The 15,216-nt window shown below is 43.9% G+C and overlaps 1 protein-coding gene across 7 annotated transcripts in view; it reads left to right on the top strand.

The window, feature by feature from the left end:
• Positions 1–15,216, top strand: part of SH3KBP1 (SH3 domain containing kinase binding protein 1) — a 347,088-nt gene that overhangs the window by 223,047 nt on the left and 108,825 nt on the right. The window lies entirely within an intron of this gene.

The following is a 15,216-nucleotide window of genomic DNA, read 5'->3' on the forward strand; positions in this document are numbered from 1 at the left end:
GTTTTTTAAATGAGGGTTTTCTTCCCCTCTATTTTGTGTGGTTTGGAGTCTTTGTATATGTTACAGAGAAAGGCAAAGAGAATGGGGGAATATTTCAGTACAGGAAAGAGAGACCATGCCAAGTGAGTAGTGAAAGACATACCATTTGTTCATATGGTGAAGATGTGCTTTGCCTATAACTCATCAGGCATCCTAAAGATAATTTATAGCCTTAAGAGAACTCTTTTTCCTCCAGACACTTGCTACGGAACTAAAGTTAGAATAAATGAATGAATGAATATAAATGGCAGCCAAGCACAGACTGAATTGAATTTTTGCTCCAACAGACCAGAAGTTATTCTACAAAAAGGTTCCTCTTAAAAGTGTACTTATTCAATCTGTCCACACCCCAAACTTGAATCCCATTAAAAATGTTTATTTATTTATTTATTTATTTATGTCTGTCTGTCTGTGTTGGGTTTTCGTTGCTGTCGCGGGCTTTCTCTTAGTTGCAGCGAGCGAGGGCCACTCCTTGTTGTGGTGCACAGGCTTCTCACTGCGGTGGCTTCTCTTGTTGCAGAGCACAGGCTCTAGGTGTGTGGGCTTCAGTAGTTGTGGCACATGGGCTCAGTAGTTGTGACGAGCGGGCTCTAGAGCGCAGGCTCAGTAGTTGTGGCGAGCAGGCTTAGTTACTCCGCGGCATGTGGGATCTTCCCGGACCTGGGCTCAAACCCGTGTCCCCTGCATTGGCAGGCAATTCCTAACCACTGTGCCACCAGGGAAGCCTTTGAATCCCATTTAAAAAAAAGGAGACGCAAGAGGGAAGAGATATGGGAGCATATGTATATGTATAACGGAGTCACTTTGTTATAAAGCAGAAACTAACACACCATTGTAAAGCAATTATACTCCAATAAAGATGTTAGAAGAAAAAAAGCCCACATCACAAAGGGGATGAGAAAAAAAAATGTCAGGCTTGATTTTTGAAAGGCAGCAGAATCAAAGTATGTTCACATTGTGGACCTCAAAATTTGGGGGGTCTGGTTCTCATCACACTTGGTTTTTCTCCCATTTGAGAAACTGTAATAATTCCTTTGGTTTGTGTTTAAAAGAGTTTTTGCTTGTGAAGAACTAGAGAACTGGTAGAAAACTGAGAACAGTTCAGCTGTGGACCCTGCACAGATAGGTCACACCCCTTAAACCAGTACTTCTTCAAATACTGGGAAATGCGGACTCACATAAAACAGTTACAAAGTAAATTCAACTCTTTTTTCAGTCCCCTTCACATGTATGAAGAGGAATTCGTGGGTTTAATTAGAGGAGCAGGAAATATACTTTTTGACTTTGAAAACATTTGGTAAAATGACTCAGTACTTTCTTTGGAACAACATTAATTGAAAATGACTTTATATCATCCACTTAATCACTGAGGATATGAACTGATGAATAACTGTAAGTAAAGTGTGATGATAAATGACCGGGGATGCTCTATATATATGGGTGGTATCTTGTGAGTTACCATCATGACTCATTTTACATCTGATGTTCTTAACATCCTTACTATTGACTTGGAAAAGGAAATATAATGACACGCTAATGGAAGCTGCATGTGATTTCTAGTTAGGAGGTGTTGCAAATCAAGTCAGACCTGAAGAAAGGCATTAATAATGTGAAGAGGTGGGCCATCCTTTCCACCTATGTTAGTGTGTGCTATTTTCTTAAAACTTTGATTGTAAAAGTAATCACTGGTTTGTAGAAACACTGGAAAGTTGAAAAATATAAAAGAAAGTAAAAAGCACTATAATTGAATCACTCCGGGGCCTACACTGTTGACATTTTTTCATATTTACTTTCACTCCTTTGGCCATACATTTTTAACTGGTTGAGATCATACCACACGCATAATTTTTCTCGCACACATATTGTGTATTTTTTTCCACTCAGCATTATATATAATTTCCCATGTCATTACAAACTTTCAGTGGATATTTCTTTAGAAGGCTGTGGAATGTTCCGTTTTGAGGCTGTAGATACCTAGAGGATCTGGGAGATCTGGAATCTGGTGGTTGCATTGACTCCTGTCAACACTACGTTTAAATCTCCAATATTATAGCTGAGAACACGGCACTTTCTTGAAAACGTAAAGATAAAGATAATGTGGGAAAGCCGTTTTGCCTTGTGGGCTGTGTAGCAGTAAGCGTTCCTCAAGGTTTGTTGAATTTAATGTACTACCTATAGGATCCAAACAGAATTCCACTTGTCCCTTCCTTGCTGGTATTGAAAGAAGCCTTTAAGAGCAGCCTCTGGCAGGAAGTCTTGGCCCCTTCCAGGTAGAGGCCTGTGAATCCAGCTTTTCACGTCTAAGTGTCTGTCAGTAATTTCCACTAGTGGCTTTAGAAATCTGTATCACGTGAGTTTATGGTCTCATTTGGCCCCGATTCCTGAACTGCCTGGGAGGAGTATCTGTTTGGCCAAGCAATTTAGGATTTCTTCATCCATTATTGAATGGATGCCGAGCTTTGTAAGAGATGGCGTGGGGTGATTTTCTGTGGTGGTGCGTTTGCTCCTGAGTATCAAAATGCTCAGTAAAAGGCTTTCTGTTCTCTGACAACAGGCCGTTTTCCCCAGACACACGCCTTGTTGTTTTTCCATCGTTAACAGTAGATAACAGTTTGGACGCGGCCAGAAGCAGTCGGCACGGGCTCATACTTGAGGGGCTTCTGGAACGGTCTTCCGGCCACTCACTGTTGGGCGCCACCTTAACCGAAGCTTTATTGACCTGAAAGCTCTGTGGGTTGTCGGCTCTGGGCCTTGTCGTTTCTCCTCTTTTCTTTGTTTGGTCTGCCTTGCCTCCTGAGCAGCGACTATATGGCGATGGCTGTTGCTTTTGTTCCTTGATCTTTTTTCAGGATGATCACTTTCCTCTGAGCCCGTCTCTGCTGTGCGACTGTCTTGTAAAAGTTGCTTCATGCCCTCCAGTCCCCAAGCAAAGGACTGACAGTTAACCTGCTGTTTTTAAAAGATGTTGTAATTGAAGCAGTCATTCTTTGTAACTAGATTCATAAAGAGGCATTATGATGATTGTTTTTATTCGGTAAAATTCAATAACAGTAGTAATGGTTAGGCACTTTGTATACATTTTTTCCATTTAATCTTCCTAGCAAAATCTATGAGGTACCTATTATCTCCATTTCAGGCAAGGAAACTGAGGTCTAGAGAGGTTAAGTAACTTGCCCAGGATCACATAGCTGGTAAGTCTGATCTTAGAGGGGAATTCCTACTCAATACTAATTCCCTCTTACCACCAGATGCTGTCGTGAAAGAGGAAACAGGTTGATTTGTTCCATTGTTATATCACTCGTGCCTAGAAAATGCATTGCACACAGTACGTTCCCCATAAATCTAAATGTTTTGGTTGAATGTTGAATTTATTGTTGACTGCAGTAAATTATGAATATTTAGTACCTCTAGTGTGCAAGGCACATCAAAGAATACAGAGATTACCAAGACACTGCCCTTGCCCTCCTGCAGCATTTAAAGTCCCCGTCAGTGAAACAGACACATACGTAAGTAGCCATAATCACAAGGCAGAGGGTGGTGAGTGCTGTTCTCGAGATTCAAAGCAAGTTCGGAGCGGGGGGGGGGGAGGGGGGGGGAGGTGAGAGAGAATTCCAGCAGTTGGCATCTAGGATATTTTTATGGAAGGCACACAATTTGGGTTCACCCCTCATTGTTAAATGTCTTAGTAACTAGTCATTGAAGTACCCTGAGTTCAATTTGATCTCTTTTTGAGAATCTCCATTCTTGGAGCGCCTTGGGGTCGTCTTTCTAAGTATTCCACTGGACGTCTAGAAGATGTAAGTAATGTGTACCTGACCTCTGAGTGTACTTTGGAAGTCCCTGTTTTGCATAAGTACGTGATGTGAGCTTGTTCTTTCTAATAAAAATAAAATACAAAGATAATATCATTGAGTCTTTAACCTTTGATGCTGTTTTCTCTTCCGTTCTTCTATAAAACTGGGAAGTCCAGATGATTCAAAAAAGGAATAAGTGTTATTCTTTGGGAGTCTGTGGAACAGTTGATGAAAGTAAAGAATGAGTCATACAGGATTAAAGCCAGAGCTATTTAGCATTAGCCAGATTTAGAGATTGTCTTTATGGACTCAGTAGGTTATCTTTCCTAGAAGTGTAAGGAGTGTTTCCCGTAAGACTGAGGTGAGTTTCTGGACAAAGATGGGTTTGTTCTCTAACTCACCTCATTACGTGCTTTCTGCACCCCCTGATTATTTTGTGGTTGAATATGAAATAGCAGGATATCAGAGCCTCGTGAACAATTTTTTGCCATTTTAGTCAATATTCCTACATAAAGAGAGGCTTGTAGGGAAAGAGGAGTATACCCTAAGCCTTTTTAAAAATTGTGGTAAGATATACATAACATAAAAATTACCATTTTAACCATTGTTCAGTGTACAATTCAGTGACATTAAATACGCTCATGTTGTTACACAACCATCACCACCATCTGTCTCTAGAACCCCTCTCATCTTGTAAAACTGGAACTCTGTACCCAACAACTTGCCATTCCTCCTGCCCCAGCCCCCGACAGTCACTATTCTACTTTGTGTCTCTGTGATTTCTACTACTCTGGGTGTCTCATATGGGAGGAATCATATAGTATTGCCCTTTTGTGACTGGCTTATTTCACTTAGTGTAATGTCCTCAGGGTTCATCCATGCTATATACCATGTGTCCGAATTTCCTTCTTTTTTAAGGCTGGATAATATTCCACTGTATGGGGCTTCCCTGGTGGCGCAGTGGTTGAGAGTCCGCCTGCCGATGCAGGGGACATGGGTTCGTGCCCTGGTCTGGGAAGATCCCACATGCCGCGGAGCGGCTGGGCCCGTGAGCCATGGCCGCTGAGCAACGGGAGAGGCCACAACAGTGAGAGGCCCGCGTACCACAATAAATAAATAAATAAATAAATAAATAAATAAATGAATGAATGAATGAATGAATGAATGAATGCCTGATCCATATATGGTAGTAAAGAAACTGGCTATCAGAGCTAGAATTCCCTTTAAAAAAAAAAATTCCATTGTATGCCCTAGCCTTTTAAGTAGCAATTTTACTTGAAAACCAAGCAACAAAGCATTGCTCCAAGTATTACCTCTTTTCTGTTTGAAACTGTTTCATTTCCTTTCCTTACTCTGAAGGAGAGAAAAGCTCCTCTGGAAATTTCTTTTGGGGAAAAGAAATTTCCCATTTTTGTCTCTAGCTTAAGACATTTTTGGAGACATATTTGACTAAACTGTTTACTTGAAATTTGTCAGATTAGAAAGATGCTTTTTCGTATATGTCCAGAGCTTCTTATGTGCCTCTGTTTTTTTTTTTGTTTTTTTTTTTTTTTTTGCGGTATGCGGGCCTCTCACTGTTGCGGCCTCTCCCATTGCGGAGCACAGGCTCCGGACGCGCAGGCTCAGCGGCCACGGCTCACGGGCCCAGCCGCTCCGCGGCATATGGGATCCCCCCAGACCAGGGCACGAACCCGTATCCCCTGCATCGGCAGGCGGACTCTCAACCACTGCGCCACCAGGGAGGCCCTGTGCCTCTGTTTTAAAAAAAGTTTTTGTTTTCAAATGGTAGATTGATTGGTGTTTTAACAGTAAGCTAACTGTTCAAAACTATCACAGGCCTACTATTTTTTCACTAATGTCACCACACCAGCATCAGCGACCTCAGAAACCCATCCACTGTGATTCTTCTCATTAGCATAGATTTTCCATGATGCTTCCCTGAGCCTGTTTAGCTCTTTTGCCTGTCTGGTCAGGGTCTAAACTTAATGTTCTTTGTACACCATTGGCACTCAATACCTCTGTAGAATACATATATGTTGACTCAAGAACATAACAGAGTTTGAATATTTTTCCATCTATATTCACACCAATTCACAGTCACTGATTTATCCCTGTCGTGATTGTGGAATATGGACAGGTTGGCAGTCTACGTGTTTCTCCGGCCTCTCTTCCGCATCTTTAGTTTCACTGCCTCAGTTGGATCATTGCATCAACCTCCTAATTAATTATCTCCTTGATTTTCACATGCCCTTTCCTTTCTTCTTTATTTCTCCCAATGCCACCAGATCATTGGTCTTAAAGTCACAAATGTGATCATGCCACACCTCTGCTAACTACCAGTTGCCTTTAAGATAAAGCGCAAACGGTAACATTGGCTTCCATTTACCTTGCTGGCCTCCTGGCCCAAGCAGCTCTTCCTCCTTTCACCCCACCTACAGGATCCCCCTTTCCATTGGCCCCGTTCTGTGCTGCGAAGCCCCCATTCCCTGCTTACATTCTCACCTTCGCTCCTGCTTTTCTTTAGCTCAAATACTCTCTCTACCATTTCCTACCTGGCAAATTCCTACTAATTCTTCAGAATTTAACTCAAGGTGCATCATTGCTGTGAGGCTTATTTCCCCACGCAGACTTGTTAATGGCTCCTTTTTTCTTTCCTATGCACACTTTTATTGTAGTGTTTATCCCTTGGACTGTGATGCTTTGTTAATTAATCTGTCTCCACTGCTAAATTTTGAACTCATTTGAGATCCAGGACTCCGCCCATCTCATCTTTGTATATGCAGCTTCCAGCATAGATCATGGCTCATGGTAGTTCTAGAAAAGAATGCTGAGTAAATGAATGAGTGAGTGAGTGAAAGAAAGGAAGGAAGGAAGGAAGGAGGGAAGGGAAGAAGGGAGGGAGGGAGGGACGGAGGAAGAGTGGTTGAGGCAAGCCTTCACTTTAAGTGCAGAAAGGAAAACTGAATAAACGTGGCTTTGCCCTCAAGTATCTCATACACAGAAAAATGTCATGATCAAATGTGGGCTGCATGTCAGTAGAAAACATTTAGTTTGCTGGACTTTGGTTGCACCTTAAAGGTGAGATGGGATTCAAATATACTGCAGGAGAAGGTGCCATCCCAGGTAAGGGGAATAGCCTGGACTGTGTTGGGATTGAGTAAGTCAAAATATTGTAGAGCTGGAAAGGATCTTTGTATGTTAATTGAATTCATACAACTACTTTATTAGAAAATTAGGACTTGGTCCGTGTATGTACAGCCAGTTTCATGTTAAAGCACTGGATGAACAGAACTCAAACTGGCCCCATGATATTCCCTGCACCCATACCATCCTTCTCTCTTCCTTACCCACACTCTTCTTAAATTCTCCAAATGCATCTAAAAGGAAAGCATTATTAATCAAAAGATAAAACTAATCCTCTGGTAGAAGAAAGGCTTGAGATTTCCTTTTATCTGTCGTGACAGCAGAAAGTCGTCTTTTGAAAGCGTACTGGCGAACTGTGTTTTGCCGAAGTAGTATATGAAATGGAAATTTACTCTGGCTTGTTTGTCCTCTGTGAATAAGATGATCCGACAACAAAATAGCATGCAGGCTCCTCTCTTGGGAACAGTGGGGGGAAAATAGAAACAGCATTTTCATATACTGTCAGATGTTTGGAGAGCTGCCTCCTATGATTTTAATGTTGTCTGAATGTACATCCTCCACCTCATTGAGCACTTCAGTAGGTTTTGACTCCTCCTTCAGCCCTGCATTTCCCCAGCACAAGTGGAAGCCCCTGCTACACCTTCAAAAAGTTATTTTGCTTTGACAAAGAGAAAATCCTATTCCTCCTGTGAATGCATGCGTTGGATGGTTCTTTCCAGCTTTTTAGGACATGGTCTCCTGAGGTATTCAAAAAGCAAACAAATGAACCAAATGATCAGATCCTGGCAGAAGTTAAAGTGCGTGGTAAATTCTAGAAATTGGCTTAAGTTCTTAGGTACATCTTTCTACTGAGGCACACATGTGTCAGAGAGAGAGAGTGTCATGTGTGTTTAATATACAAATATAAAACAGACTTCATATATACATGTTCATTAAAATGATAGATACTAAAGTATCTATTGGACAGATAGAAAGAGTAAACCCTAGAAGATCTAATAGAAGCATCTAAGATGGAAATAGGTGTCTTATAGTCAAAGTTGGCTATTCATCTTAAGAGCACAAGAGAAAGATGCCAGCCATTGAGAGATCTGCCAAGTTGCAGCAATCGGAAGTAAACCCTCGAATGTCTTCAGGGCTTTGGGAATTACATGAATAGCCATTGAGAAGCAGTATATATTCTGAGTGTTGTGAAATAGATATGGTAAGGGGTGATGGTGGAGGGTGATTAAAAGTTGAGTCTACAGGAGAGCTAATGAAGTGGCTTGAATTGGAGAGTAGGATCCTCGTCTAGAAAACTGTGGAAATAGTTCCTGTGTTAGTAACAAAGTCCACAGGCTGGGGTCAAAGAGGAAGGGATGAAACTGAAAGCAGGGACTGGCTGGTGGGTTTGATATGGGAAGGTGCAGTAAGAGGGTAGTCAAGGGTGGGTTCCACATTGTGAGTCTAGGAGCCAGAGAGGACGAGCCAAGAGAATTTAGGAAGCGGAAGTGGTGACCTTCACCCACCTCTTCTGTAGACTGTTTGTTCTCGTGATGTGTCAATAGGTGTCATAAGAAGTAGGATTTCTGTGTGCGGATAAGTTTAGAAAACACTGAGAAAATGTTAAGGATAAAATTAATCTGTAACTGCAGGACTTCTCAGAGCCTTTAATATGCTATTATGCAAGGATTAGACCAAGCATCCTGTGTTTCCCAAATTTACCAGATTGTGGCATTAGGTGTTTTGGTATTGAGTTGGTTGGTTGGTGGAACATCTTGGGAGTGTGTGTGTGTGTGTGTGTGTGTGTGTGTGTGTGTACACACATACCTGGATGATAATGACCCCTCCAAGTGAGGGTCCTTTGATCATAATAGGAACCTGAGAAAATGTGAGGGAGCAGGCTACAAAGAGTATTTGGACATCATAGGCAGACAGAGGTCCACCAGAAACATGACTGAGATTGGATGATTCTTTATGGCAACCAATAATTAATCGGAGGTCGGGGTCACGTGCATGAGAACAGGGGAGTAAGGCAGGGGCCATAGAGGAAGACATCCTGGACAATGTGCTGTCACCAGAGATCAGGCTGGAAGAGCTGATACATGACAGTGACAAACAGTGGGGCTCCAAGAGGAGTCTGTTTTGTCAAGGAGGACAGCTCCCTTCATTTACCTGTTGTGTTGTGGTAGGATGCTCATGGTAGGGCAAAGGGTCAGGGGATGGTACCCCCACATTCCTGGCTCCACTCAGCAAACACTTCCTAACCCTTCACTTTGTGGAGATAAGAGAATAATTAACATCTAGGTCCTGCCCTCAAGGAGTGCACTGTTTCTGAAGAGAAAGGAGGAGAAAAGCCGTTAAACTTCTAAGTGGAATACAGCTAACAAATACTTCTAAAGCAGCTGTGAATCTGGCAAGGTCTTTAACTCTGGTTGGGCAAGGAGGTTTAATGTAACTTGAATTATCACTAACATTTCAAGACAACCAGGGAAATAAACACTATATGAATAACTGTAAGTCTTAAGCCCAACTTCATAATCAGAAGACAACTTTTTACATTTTATCTTTTCTTATAGCCAAGTTTAAAGGAGACTTACTTATATGAAGCATGCCCCTTTGGAGATGTCAGGATTAACACAGTGGTATGTGAGGTATTGCAGAGGTAACCTCTGTCGGTAGAATGGAGCTACAAATATATTTTTTCTTTCACTGGACCATGCATTTGATTTTTAGAATTTGGAGTTGTATTTTACTCTGGCATATCTTCTGTCAATAGCAAGTCGTTTAAGCTGGGCCAACCAAAGGCGGGTGAATTGACAATTGCTAATGTAAATTTCCCAGCGAGTAGAAAAGCCTTCCATTACAAGTGCGCAGGCACTCCATTGTATGGACACTGTTTTGTACTAGTTCTCTTCTGGCTCAGACAGGAGCTGGCTTAGATAAGGGGCTTCTGCCCTGCTCGTACCGCTCCCTGCTGAGCACCAAGCAGACTTTTCCTAATACCATCAGTCCTAGATGTTCGTGAAAGGAGCGTGTAAGAATAAATATAAAAAGTTGGCAGTGAGTTTTTTTTTTTTTTTCTTTTTGCGGTATGCGGGCCTCTCACTGTTGTGGCCTCTCCCATTGTGGAGTACAGGCTCCGGATGCGCAGGCCCAGCGGCCATGGCTCACGGGCCCAGCCGCTCCGCGGCATATGGGATCCTCCCAGACCGGGGCACGAACCCGTATCCCCTGCATCGGCAGGCGGACTCTCAACCACTGCGCCACCAGGGAGGCCGGCAGTGAGTTTTAATAGCAGTTTGTATAGCTCTCTTATTTGTGGTGGAAAAGGAAAGCTGAAAGGTTGTGGATATGGTCATGTACAGTTACTGTCTTGTTTCTCTTCTCATCGCTCTCTCCCGTAGCCTGTATCTCTCTGTTTCCTGTATATTGACCGGGATTTGGGATAACCATGCTGAGTGCCTGGGCACCCCTCAGAACACCACTGTGGAGAGCCCAGCAAATTGCTGTTTCAGTGTGTGCAGTGATGTTCAGCATCCTCTTGCCTTTCCATCTGCTTCGCTGTCTCACTTCGAACGGGTATTTAACAAATCTGTACTGAACAGAAAGGGAAGGTACTGTCAGATACTAATGTAGTCAAAGTCGTGCCTTCAAAGAGCCGTCCTTTATCTTGTATTTTACCAGCTTTTTGAAAGTCATGTCTTGTGTTTGGCTTTGTGTAAGCACTTGAGTGATGTCTCCGTATAGCTTCCCAGAAGATCACCCTCTTCTAGAATAGGCGTCAGAAAGCCTGGTCTACCAACAGGGGGGCTTCACCAACTGCTAGGATGCAAGGAGCTCTCTCACTCCTCCCCCTACCCAGCGAAGCTGGTTGCCTTTGTGATTTCAGAGTTTTCTGTAGTATTTTTGGAGAAGAGACTTTCAGAGATAGGACGTAAACTTTCTTCTCCTTAGCGTTGTCCTATAACTGGAAACTTTTTTACACTCAAAGGAGCTTGCATCTGAATTAGAATAAAGTCAGAGGAGTGATTTTGCACTTGGTTTGAGCAGGATCCTGGTCTCACACTCCAGCAGTTGCGAAGAGAAACAGATATATGAGTCATTAGGGAACTAGATTCCACTGGAGTCCAATCCAGTGATTGTCTTTCCTACAAGCATTAGTTTCTTCATTTTGGCACAGGAAAGAAAAAAAAAATACTCGCTCTACTAACTGAAACCATATGTGGGTTATCTGTCCTGAGGCTGTGTTATCAGATCTTACAGAGCTAGGAGTATATATGATGCCCCTACTGTCCACAAAACCCCCCAAAACTTTACGTAGTACTTTTGTCAAGAGAGCTAACAGCAGAGGGGCTTCTGGTATTACATCTTCAAAGGGAAGAACTTGTTGAATTATTAATTTTTAAAGATCAGGTTTTAAATGGAGATTAGGGTGTCTCAGGAGAGACAAACGTTGACACCAACTTGGTGATGACTGTGTGTTGCAGAGTCTGTAGAGCTTTCAGCTCCATAGATTTCATACGTACATTTCATCCATTTCAGCTCCATATGTACATCCACTCCCAGATCAGGCAGCAGCCTCTGAGTTGGGGGCAGTCAGAGCAGAGTATTGTGGATGTGGGTCCTAGGACGTCTTCAGCCACAGCATGGAGCAGAATAGGACATGTTGGGTTGAGCTACGGAGCAGAGCCCAAGAGTCCCTTCATCGAAGGCATGCGGTAAAATGGGCCTGTTTGCAGATCTCTTAGGAGGTGAAAGAGCTGCGTCCTGAGCAGCATCAGCGCAGCCCCTAAGTGTGTGGCCCATGCTTGTCCTGGATAACACCTTCCTTGTGACACCCAGGAAGGCAGGAACTCTGAGCTCTGCCAAGGAAGCCACAGGTGGACATCCCGAATGCTCTCCCGTAGCCTCTGCAAGCCTAGCATCCTTCTTTACTGCCTGCAAGGTGGATGAGAGATGCATGGATGTGATTCCCCAATTGGTCCGTCCATGTAGGCCTGCACTGTGGCTGACCTTCAGCTCCGTAGGACCTGTGTGCGTACTGGAACTTGGCCTTGCTCTCGCGATGCGTGCCCTTTAAAAGCTGGGGTTTCGGTTCACATTTAGCCCAATGGACCAAACATGTTTTCAGAGGTAGGGGAAGCTGGAAGCCTGGTGAGAACGCAGTAATTCACTACCTTTGTCTTTGTTCTTATATTTAGAGGAAGGGCAAGGGATAGAGCTTCTCAAATGGGGTGTTTGGAAAGGGGTTGGGTGTTTGGAAAGGGGTGGGGCGTTTGCGGTGGATGCAGTGAGGAAGGGGCACTACAGGCTATTAGTGGGCAGAAGCAAGTGTTGCTAACTGTCCTTTAGTGTGTGAGAGTCTTCTCCAGTGAAGAAATGTCCCGCCCCAGATGCCAGTAAAGGGAAGCGCCACAGAGGAGCCGCAGGGCTTGGCTGTCCCTGAAGGTCGACACCGTCATGGGGATCTGCCCACCCGGCCTTCACGGTAGGCTGAGCCCAGAGAGGCTAGGTACAGTCTTCCATGTTTGGTTCAAAGCGGCCTTACCATCCTTTCCTCCATGTGTCCATCCATCCATGCACGCATTCATCCTTCCAGTGCTCCTCCAGTGAAGGGTCTCATGGCCACCTCTGCCCCCCTCCTTCTCCCTCAGTGATACCGTCACATTGTCTGCTCTACTAAACTTCATGGCCTCTCTGAACCGACTCATTCCGTAGCAATGACAAGTTCTTATGCCACTGAGAATAGAGAAGGGGGAAGGCATTTAGTGGAAGCAGGTAGAGAAGAGAGGAAGAAGAGTGAAAAAGATGTTTTATAATTTGTCTAGGCATGAGAATAGGCGCCCGAGTTGTTAATCTCAGAGAAGGGATTTGGTTAATGCTAATGGAATCCCTCCTACATCTAGGTTGGTGGTTCTCAAACTTGAACGTACACCAGGATCCCCTGGAGGGTGTGTTCAGACAGAAGCCACTGGGCACCATCCCCAGAGTTTCCGATTGAGACAGGCTGGGGCGGGGCCTGGGAATTTGACTTCCTAGCAAAGTTCCCAGGTGACGCTAGTGCCGCAGGTCTGGGAACCATACTTCTCTAGGTCTGGGTCCTAGAGAAGAGAGAGACACCTGAACAACTCTCATCTCTGGGACGCCTGGAAGACCAGGCTGAGAAGGGAGGAACTGGCCTTACTCTAGACCTTCCTCAAGGCCCATGAGGAAGAAGAAAGGAGTTAAGGTCTAGCATCCCCAGAAGATGAGTGCAATATCAGCATCCCCCCCCCGCCCCGATGCTGGGATCCGTGCAGAGACCAGTGTGCTGTATTTTCTGAAATAGCAAGAAAAAAATAATAGAATAAGCTTTGCTTTCTTATGTCTTTCTGCTCAGAAGTAAGTATATTTAGCTGGTGGCCTTTCTTGATGTCTGTTAGCTTGGACGCACTGGTAAACCAGGACATCAGAGATGGAGGGCAACACTTCCTTTTGTTACCAAGTAAGGGGGTGTCGTAACAATACACAACCTGTGAAAGTTTCTCTAAAGGAAGGCATCTGGCTTAAGGCCCAAACCATTGGATGTCTGATTTTTTTTTCAGGAATGAAAGCAAAGTCAGGATTGGACACAGTTCTTACCGCTGTATTTTCCTGATTTCCTCTCTCTACTGTCAGCAATAACTAAAGGATTAATCGTCTTTGTTTTCTTCTTCCTAATGTGTTAACAGCAGCGATGCTGTATTCTGGTCCACAAAAGGGAAAAACAGAGAGTGAGGGAGATGCTGTTGGAAGTGTGAGCAGGAATGCGAATGACACTGAGTACATCTGTTCTTACTGTCAATTCCTGATTTTTCAAGATGATTCTAAGAACAGTTTTTCATCAAATGTGACCTTATGGCCAAATAACAACAAGCTTTTTTCCTCCTTGATGATTCCTCGGAATCACACAGGGTAATTAGCTTGAGTATTTAGTGGCGGTTGAGGAGCAGCATAGTATTTTGGGTTTCATTTTTTATCCAATATAGAAAGCCCTGCAGCACTAAATAAAAATGTCACCGTGTAAAATGTAAAGGCTTTCTGTCACAAATGTTTTTAAAAATTCCCTAAGGGCTGAGGATTAGATTTATCTTACACTCTTTCTGTCATTTATTCATATTTAATGTTAGTTTCAGCATTTGAAGCATGAAGAACTTTTTCAAGTTAAAAACTGTGGTGAATCAGTCGTATTTGAAGAAAAATTCTACCGTGCCAGTATGTCAGTTATGCAGTTCATTCCCCTTCGTGTGTTCAAGGAGCAGATATGTTTGGTTTTCCCAGTGGCCGAAATTCTCACTGGGGAAACTCCTCATTGTTGGGGAGATTCATGCAGCTGCTTGGTTCTGAGAGCTGTTTCCCTGGTATCAGTCAACGTTTTCCTCGGGCGTTAATCACCATCGCACAAACGTGATGGCCAAGGACAGGAGTGGGGACAGACCTCACCTTTGGAACCATCATTTTGCTGCTCGTCTCGTTTTTCATTTTTGTTGCTTTGAGCCGCTGAGTTGCCTGTGTTTGGGGGAATATCTTTAGTTAGAGACAATATCCAGTCTTTTCTGTGGATGGTTCATAAATAATGGATGATAATAGAATTAGTTATGAATGAAAGGAAGAAAATGAACTCAAAACAGACTCTTTTTTTTTTTTTAACTACTAAATAGATGCCTCGGGTCTGCAGCATTGGCCTTTTTCAAAGCCCTGGAGGGTTAAAAGGCTGGTGGGAAGGAAGGGAGCTGCCGGCCCTGCTTGTTCCATCTTTGGAGCAAGTTGGCTTTTAGATGGCTAGAAGGAGACACGACAAGGCACAGTTGCCCTGGACACTCGGACTTCTGCCTGTCCTTCCACCTGCCCATCATCAGCCTGGCCTTCTATCCTTCCATCCCGTCCTTCTTTCTGTCTTTTTGTGCCTTCCCTCTTCCTGCCCTTCCTTCCAAGCTTCAGACACTTTGAACACCCCCTCTGGGCCATAGATTGAGTCAGCTTCTCATGAACTGAGGGGAAATGTCCCTGTTTTCTCTGCTGAAAGTAATCAACCTTCTAATAAGAACCAAGGAAGAGGGCTTTCCTGGTGGCGCGGTGGTTGAGAGTCCGCCTGCCGATGCAGGGGACACGGGTTCGTGCCCCGGTCCGGGAAGGTCCCACATGCCGCGGAGCGGCTGGGCCCGTGAGCCGTGGCCGCTGAGCCTGCGCATCCGGAGCCTGTGCTCCGCAACGGGAGAGGCCACAACAGTGAGAGGCCCAC

The sequence above is a fragment of the Mesoplodon bidens genome, assembly GCF_964165515.1.
Source record: "Mesoplodon bidens genome assembly, chromosome: X".
Classification (NCBI taxonomy): Eukaryota; Metazoa; Chordata; class Mammalia; order Artiodactyla; family Ziphiidae; genus Mesoplodon; species Mesoplodon bidens.